We start from the raw sequence: 8,605 nt of genomic DNA, 5'->3' as shown, positions 1-8,605 counted from the left end.
AAGTTTCATTTTTTAAATCAATAAATGTTAGTTTGGTATTTTAAGGGGAATTTGGCTACATTGTGAACTTACACTGAAAGACCAAACTGTTTTGCCAAATTGCAGGCAGATGACGTTACTGCCAGTGTATTTGATACCTGTAAGATGTAGACTTAGATCTGTGTCTACCTCCATGACCACTTAAGTCAATTCCCTTTCTGCTCTGAGAGACCGATTTCATCTCTGTTGTTTATTAAAGAATAGAGACCAACCATTATAACAATCAAAAGCTGTCTGCCTGCCTAGAAATGTTTAGATGATCGTAGAAGTATGAAAGCTTCTGCCCCATGATGGCTGCCTCTTTTGATTGGATCTTTAGTCTGTAACTCTTCCTTCCTGCTTAATTGTAAACAGAAGCATTGCTGGATAGGGTCTCTCTCTCTCTCTCTCTCCCTCTCTCTCTCTCTCTCTCTCTCTCTCTCTCTCTCTCTCTCTCTCTCCATCTTACGCTGTTTCCTAGCAACCGTTACGAGTCTCCAAATTAAGATTTTGTTTTTGTTTTAAGAATGTTATTTTGGTTATCTTAGATAATTCCCTTAATTTAAAAAAACTTAAAACATGGAATATATAGTCTAGGTGTATTCATCATTCTCAACCTTTATTATTAATAAACCATTTTACTGAGCTTATGAAGATGGTTCAATATCCATATCTGTCAAGAGCCCTGTCTGTCTGCTATAATCAAATGAGTTTCTGGCGTCCATTCAGACTCTTATGCAACAATGTTGCATCCATAAGGCACTGTAATATCACAAGAATCACATACGGGGCAAACTACATTTAACAGACAAAATATGTGTTTTGTCATTCTCATAGGTTTAGGCAGCTAGCTTGTAAGCAAGGTTCCCATGAAGTGTTTCCTATTGAACCGCTACACATGCTAATGGTCCCCTTAAGAGGCCATTAGCATGCTTTACTCTGTATACAACATTTTATAGTATTTTTCCACACAAATATCTTCTCTCTACTCTCCGCAAGGGCTTAAGCTATACAAGCAGAGGAAAGCCTTATTAAACTTCACTCAGACCAAATGGGGAAGTGTGTGGTGGAAGCTAGCCCAATGAGTAGGCCAGGTTGTCTGGCAGTTGTCAAAGTGACACTGCCATCCCATAATGTATTCTCGTTTGTATAAACTTGTCATGGATGCTCCCTGGCCTCCGGATATACAGTTTGTGCGTATGTGTGTGTGTGTGGGGGTGTGTGGGGGTGTGTGTGTGTGTTTTACTTTCATCAGGAGAAACCTATTTTCTGTTCTGCATGATGTCATCACTACAACAGCGGTGAAGATCCCTCCAAAATATAACATTATATATAATATATATAATAAATACGTAACGTATACATAATCTTTTTTATCTGCAAAAGAAGGTGGATTTAAAAAAGCACTAAATGGGTCACATGTTGTCTTTAGGATGAATGAAATAGCTAAACTGTTTGCACACTGGTGCTAGTGTGTGTGTGTGTGTGTGTGTGTGTGTGTGTGTGTGTGGTTTTGTGCGTGTGTGTGTGTCTATTCAGGTGACAGTTGAATTGGAGTGCATATCCAAACTTAAACTCGTCATGACTGCCCAAGCCTTTGTTTAGCTTGTGTCATGTTTTCACATCATTCTTTGAACACATCATTTGTAGGAAACGTTATTTAGGCCAATGTTACGCTGGAAACGTAACAAGATTAAAATAAATCCCAACATGTAAACCACTGCAGGCAAATAAAAAGGAAGAAAAATCAAAACAGTATGCAGTAGATTTAAGGAAAACCCATTTGCTAAATCCCCATTTCCAATGTGCAGCAGTGCAGATTGCAACTGCAGCCTTACATTGCATAAGCATAACATATGCCTATCCTATACGTGGCATGCATACAGTCCACAACAAAACAGGCGAATGCACGTCTCTTATTTTTTTGGTGTTGGGTTGGTGACAGGCCAACCGCATCCTCGTGTTAGCGCCACTGCATCCACCGGTTCAACCGGGGATGTCGCTGCTGCACCGCTTTTGCGAACGGCGCGCGCTACCGCACTGGCGGCCGGACGACGTCGACAACGACGGCAGAGGCGGCGGGGTCGGCGCGCGCATGGGCAGTAGACCGCAACGGAGGAGCCTGCCTGCTCTGTTTTATGACAGCGGACGGGGGAGCTGCTGGTGTGTGGAAAGGAGCCGAGGAGGAGTAGGAGGAGGAGGAGGAGGAGAGAAGAGAATCTGTTTCTGTTGCGTGTGGACCACAGCTTGCTGCAGCAGGGGGGGGCAACGGACGAGTCACAGCCAAGGGAGACAAAAAAAGACCTCCAGTCAGTCAGGAAGCCATCACGTAAAGCAGAGACTAAAAACATAACCTGGAGGATATCGCTGCCCCTGATCGCCAGACGGTGAGTTTAAAACGCGCTCTTTTTTCCCTTCCTCACTGGCGTTACGTTGTAATTGAGGTCCACGGTGGAGGAGAATGGTGCAGTGGAATCACTGAGGATGCCGTGCAGTTGTTCCATTCATCCCGCCCTGGCACCTCGGAGGTGTTAAGCGTGATTAAAATGATAAATACGGGAAATGCGGTGTCTCTAAATAAAAGAAAATACCGGGCTAGATCATCACCGACGTTAAAAAGCATGAAGCATTGTGGCCAGCTGGTTCCTGACCAGCTTGAGGTGCACCCAGCCGCCAACACGGGGATGTATTATAATTCGTGCACAGAGAGATCAATAGCAATGCAATTCTTCTAGGAGAGTCTAGTTCAAGAAAAGGAAGGAGATGTAGTCTTTGTGTGCAGACGGGGTGGTTTCTGTCTGGCCAACCGGCTATGAGGCCTTCGCTGTTGAGCAGATTATTTGATGTCTGCTTGTGATATTTCCTCTGTTGAATAAATATCTCCCCCCACCTCCAAGGTGTCATCTACCGCCTCCACGGTAGACGAGATGCAATTTGAGAAACACAATGAAATAGAGCAGGTGTCATGATGAACATCAAGACAGCACAATCCAAGATCTCAATTTTTTTCGCGTTAAAAATAAGACTTAAAGGAGAAAAGGGGGGGGGGGGATCGTATGAAAGGGATTTTAATTGCATGTCATTACATCATTGGCAATAGGTTGACCTGAATGATGAAATAGAAACGCCTAAACCCCTTTACACGTTAACACATAATTGGGCTTTGTTGATTGGATGATCGCTTTGCAATTATAGAATGGTCACAATGTTTGTTGGTGGGTGATAGGCCTGTATTGACCGAATTACAAAACAAGTCCTCTGGTTTACTGTGTTATCCTATATGCTATAGCGTTGCAGGGAATTGCTGCCCACACCTGTTTTGCTTTTTCTCATCTCATCTGACATATATTTCACTGAGAGAGAGAGAGAGAGAGAGACTTCCATAAACCCAGTGAATCTCACAAGTGCATATAGCTTTCTGTATTTATTGAACGCAGGGTCGTAAAGTTGATCTAGGCCTATGGTGTGCAGGATAATCCATAAGCCTATAGCGCTAAATTCTAAATCACTGCTGTTGTCAAATGTAAACTTTTACTCACAGCGATAGGTTTACAGTATATTCGTTACTCATTGCATAAATGTAGCCTATTCAAACATATTTAAGTCATTGTATCAGAAGGATGAATGTTTATGCATCATATATCATCATTAGTGGCTGATCTACATATATCTACCATCATTGTTTTTAGACACTGTGCATTCATTAGATAATTGCATTGCTTTTAACCTGATATATTAAATGGTTGAATTTCTAAACAAGGCTTGTTAAGAAATTGGCTTGTTTGTGTGTGTGTGTTTGCACGTATGTGTGTGTACATGTGTGAGTCTGTGCATGTGTGCATGTTTGCGTGTGTGTCTGTGTTTGAAGCTATAAGCATGTTTGTGCGTGTGCGCACATACATGATACTTGAATTCATATGTGTGTACAAGCCTTTACCTTGCGATCCTATCGGACGATGATGATGATGATGATGATGAAGATGAAGGCATGCCAGGCTAGGTGGGGATAATAGCATGGCTAGCCTGATTCATGTCGTGTGGAGCTAGCTACCGCGGCAAGCATGGGTTCCACTGGTGGGTCTAATGGGACGTAAGCTAGGTATGGTGTGGCCGTAAATCCTCAGGTAACTCCTCCTGTCAGCGGCAGGAGGTCTGCCCATCGCCGGTTGAGCTGTCACCATCACTCTTCCCTCCTCTTCCCCTTTGCTTATCCCTCTCTTCTCTCCATCAGGTGCCTGCAATCTGATGGAGCGTCCTTCATTGAGATTCTGGGCGGGCGACTAGAACGATATGGCTCCATTTTGATCGCCGCTGCCGCGATCGCATGCAAATGAAGCATCGCGATCGTATTTCCACATACATGAGGTTGATTAGCATAGTATCAGACTCTACCCAGTTGTGACATCACAACTGGGGGGATCCACCCCTGCGGGTGAACTAGACGGATCGGCCTGATCACCAGTTGGTATAGTCCACTAGGCGGGCTCTCAAGTTCATTTTTCGTTCATACATCCTGGTGGACACTGTCAACGTTTGATGTAACTAATAGGGTCGTTTTTTAAGTATCCATCATGCATCTGGGCGTGTTGGACACGTACAGGTCCACTTATGTATGTATGAGGGATGGTAGACATCATAGTAGATACTCCCACGTGTGTGATGTCACTAACGGGCATATTTGAATCTGTTTGAAAAGGCTTGCTACATGCTAATCAACATCAAAGTCAGCGGTAGATCTGGGTCCCCCCCCTTTAAGAGAACCGCATAATGGCCCCGAGTCGCTTTTGGCTCTGGTTGAATCCCTCCTTGATTTGAAGACCAGAGGATGTGGTTTGAAGATAAACAATCTCGTTAGGCGGTGTGAAACCAGGTTGTCTGGCGCTGCGCTCTAATCCTGGTTTTAATTGCATTAATTAGGATCGGGGCCTGGGGCGGAGGGGGTTGGAGGTGGGGGGGTGATAAGGGGGTGTCTAGGTGTCGAGAGCCTCTGAGAGCTGACAGCTGTGGTCGGGCTTGCCACAGCCAGGGCGAACACAGCTGGATGGGGGGGGGGGGGGCGCGCTGTGTATGTTGAGGCATATGAAATGATTGTGACTGGGTGTGAGCAGGATTGATGGATCGACTGAATGGACGATGGTTTAATAGGCCGGGCGGATGGGTGTGTGTGAGTGTGTGTGTGTGTGTGTGTGTGGTGGGAGGGGGAACTTCAGAAGGATTTCCATGCAGTGAAACTGGGGCGCCATGGTAACCAGAACAGATGCTGATGATGATTTTGCTTTTGTGTTGCTTCTGGTGAAACAACAGATGCCTTTGTTTTATATCGGATGCCATTGGATCGGATTTTGTTCAGAGAAGTCGCCCCGCTGACAATGAACAGACGTTGAACGGAGACTCAGTGTCATTCTGCATGGGTTCAGAAACGGTGCCAAATTCGGACTTAAAAAGACAAAAAGCATTTGGTTCACAAGAACGAGTTAATTCCCGTGTGCCGTCGTTTGACCCTTGAAGGCACGTTGATGTTGCGTATCGTCAGGTGTTTCTTGTCTTGATCCGGTGAGGAACAAGCAATGCAGTTACCTCAACAGACTCCAAGGGGGAAGAGCTGATGGTGGGAATGAAAGCGGAATGGGGAACAGCCTGGGAAACCAGAGATTGGAGGAAGGAACCAGGAGGAGGGAGGAAGGAAACGAGAGCGGGAGGAAGAAAGGTTGAAGGAACAGGGGGAGGACAGCAGGAACACAGCGAAGTACAGGAGAGACGGGAAGAGCGGGGAATAGAGAGAGCGAGGATGAGTGGGGAGGGCGGTGGAAACGCACTGCTGACTTCACCAGCTGTGGTGTCCTGGGCTAGAGCAGTCTGTGAGGGAGTGATGCGAAGAGACGTGGACCACACACACACATACGCGCGCACACACACACACACACACACACACACACACACACACACACACACACACACACACACACACACACACACACACACACACACACACACACACACACACACACACACACACACACACACACACACACACACACACACACACACGCATGCACACACGAACACACACACGAACACACACACACACACACACACACACACACACACACACACACACACGCATGCACACACGAACACACACACACATACATACAAGCACGCACGCACACACATACGCAAAACCAGTGCACGCACACGCCCATACATACACATACACATTAATAAACACATGTGCACGCACACTCTCACACACACACTCACACACACACACACGCACATTCTGCTTGGATGAGTAAGCTGATTCTTGCACTTACATTTTAAATGATAGTTCAACTCTCAGCCGAAAGGTTCTGAGTTCAATCCCACATTGCTGTAGCCTGCCTGGCTGGACTCCTTGAGCAAGACGCCCTAGCTTTCCTATACCCCTGGCTCCTTAATGACAAACAAATTATGTTCTGAGAGGAGCCATAAGTGACTAAATAGTTAAATGATAGTGCTGGTACAATGCTGTCCCTAGGCTTGGTTTTATTCCTGCGTGTGCTTCTAAGGCTTCTGTTTTATGCCCAGTCAGGATCATTTGTTTATTCAAAAGCAGCTCTGACACAGGACGCTTACTTTAAATTACACACACACACGCACACACACACAGAGACACACAGACAGATGGACGGACACATCAGAGCAGGCACTCTATCCTGTCGTTTTTCGTTCGATTTATTTTAACAGCCTGGCAACCTGATACGGTCTGAGTTCTCCCTTTGGTATTGGACCAGTGTTTAATAATAAGGCTGATTAGCCTTAATGGATCAATAGTAATATTATATGGTTGTGTGCATCATTAGCATAATAATGATGTATTTCCCCTTACAGTTTGACATTGTGTCTGACCATGACATACATTTAGGTTGCGCGAGATTAAACTAATCCTATAGGCCTGGATTTGTGGGCAAAATTACTATATAGTAATTTTGGTGTGTGTGTGTGTGTGTGTGTGTGTGTGTCTGTGTGTGTGTGTGTGTGTGTGTGTGTGTGTGTGTGTGTGTGTGTGTGTGTGTGTGTGTGTGTGTGTGTGTGTGTGTGTGCGTGCGTGCGTGCAGACAAGGTGCAGCTTCTCCAGATGTTGCCAGCCTCTGCATCGTCAACAGCGACATTATACAATCGCATCCATTAATATTGTTCACACACACACACACACACACACGTTTTTCTCCTAGCTGCACGTTCTCCCAACCTCACACGCCAGATCGATCTGTGGCTGCGTTGTACCGATCCTCGCAGAATAATCAATACTGTGTGGTAAAATAAAAGAAAAAAATGCTTTGGTCCCTGGATGTGTCCCCCACTCCGTCTCCCCGCTGCGCCCCAGAGAGAGGCTCCCTCTGTGGGCAGGGTTCCAGCCACTCACGCCCCTCCTCGTTCCAGTGGTAGAATGCCAGACAGAGAGAGTGTCCGTGAGTGGCTGTCGTGCCCTGAGGAGGCGGGACTAAAGCCACCACGCTTCACCGTGGTTGGGGGAAATTGTTTTGTCGGTTGTTTGGTAACGGTGAAGGTGATGGTGACAAACTGATTATGCCACCAGGTTTATATGCCTGGTTAATTGTTTGTGTGTGTAGTGTGTGTGTGTGTGTGTGTGTGTGTGTGTGTGTGTGTGTGTGTGTGTGTGTGTGTGTGTGTGTGTGTGTGTGTGTGTGTGTGTGTGTGTGTGTGTGTGTGTATGTGTGTGTGCTTGTGCTTCTGTTTGTGAGAGAGGGAGAGAGAGGGAGAGAGAGAGTGTGACATTTAGATAATGCCCTGGACAGTATATTGCCAACAGTGCCCCCCCCCCCCCAACCCAGATGGCAGTTGCTAACATTGTACGTCTAAAGATAGGATAGGTGATGTATAATGCATGACACCTATTACACAATGGAAGGTACTTTTCTGCTCACATAACTATACTACTTTACACCTCACATCATTAAAGTATAATCAGTTTACACATTAAAAAGAAAATCAATAATAAAGGAATAAATATAAATATTACAGCACATTGGAAGAACGGATTTTTACAGCACATTGGAAGAACGGTCCATCCATGGATGGATGGATGGATGGATGGATGGATGGATGGATGGATAGATAGATAGATAGATAGATAGATAGATAGATAGATAGATAGATACACAGATGCACATCACAGGTTGAAACACCAAATGATATATATGAATAACTAATGGTGTTATATGTTATAACGAATAATCAACTAGAATAACAATCATTTCACAAATATCAGCAGATCAGTGTTCTCAGTGTCTCCCTCTTTGTGTTCCCCGGACACCATATTGGAATCGGACGCTTGGTTTCCTCTCCTGGTCCAGTGAGTAAATAAATGACACCACCCAATGTGTGGTCCGACTCTCTCTCTCTCTCTCTCTCTCTCTCTCTCTCTCTCTCTCTCTCTCTCTCTCTCTCTCTCCTCACCCCCCGCCCCCCCCTACATGGAGTATAAGGTCCCCTGTCCCAGAGTGATTAGTTTCCCCAAGCTTGGCTGGTTTTAAACCCTCAGGTTTGGAACTCTTTAACAGACAGTCTGCTCCTCTCTCAATCA

The 8,605-nt window shown here is 45.5% G+C and overlaps 1 protein-coding gene across 1 annotated transcript in view; it reads left to right on the top strand.

Moving 5' to 3' along the window:
* Positions 1-2,352: 2,352 nt before the first annotated feature.
* Positions 2,353-8,605, top strand: part of nrcama (neuronal cell adhesion molecule a) — a gene marked incomplete at its 3' end in the record, with an annotated part of 64,401 nt that continues 58,148 nt past the window's right edge. Inside the window, exon 1 of the mRNA XM_079755523.1 lies at positions 2,353-2,405. The remainder of the gene's footprint in view (positions 2,406-8,605) is intronic.

This window comes from Pollachius pollachius (assembly GCF_949987615.1).
Source record: "Pollachius pollachius genome assembly, chromosome: 18".
NCBI lineage: Eukaryota > Metazoa > Chordata > Actinopteri > Gadiformes > Gadidae > Pollachius > Pollachius pollachius.
This window is presented reverse-complemented; position numbering and strand designations above follow the sequence as displayed.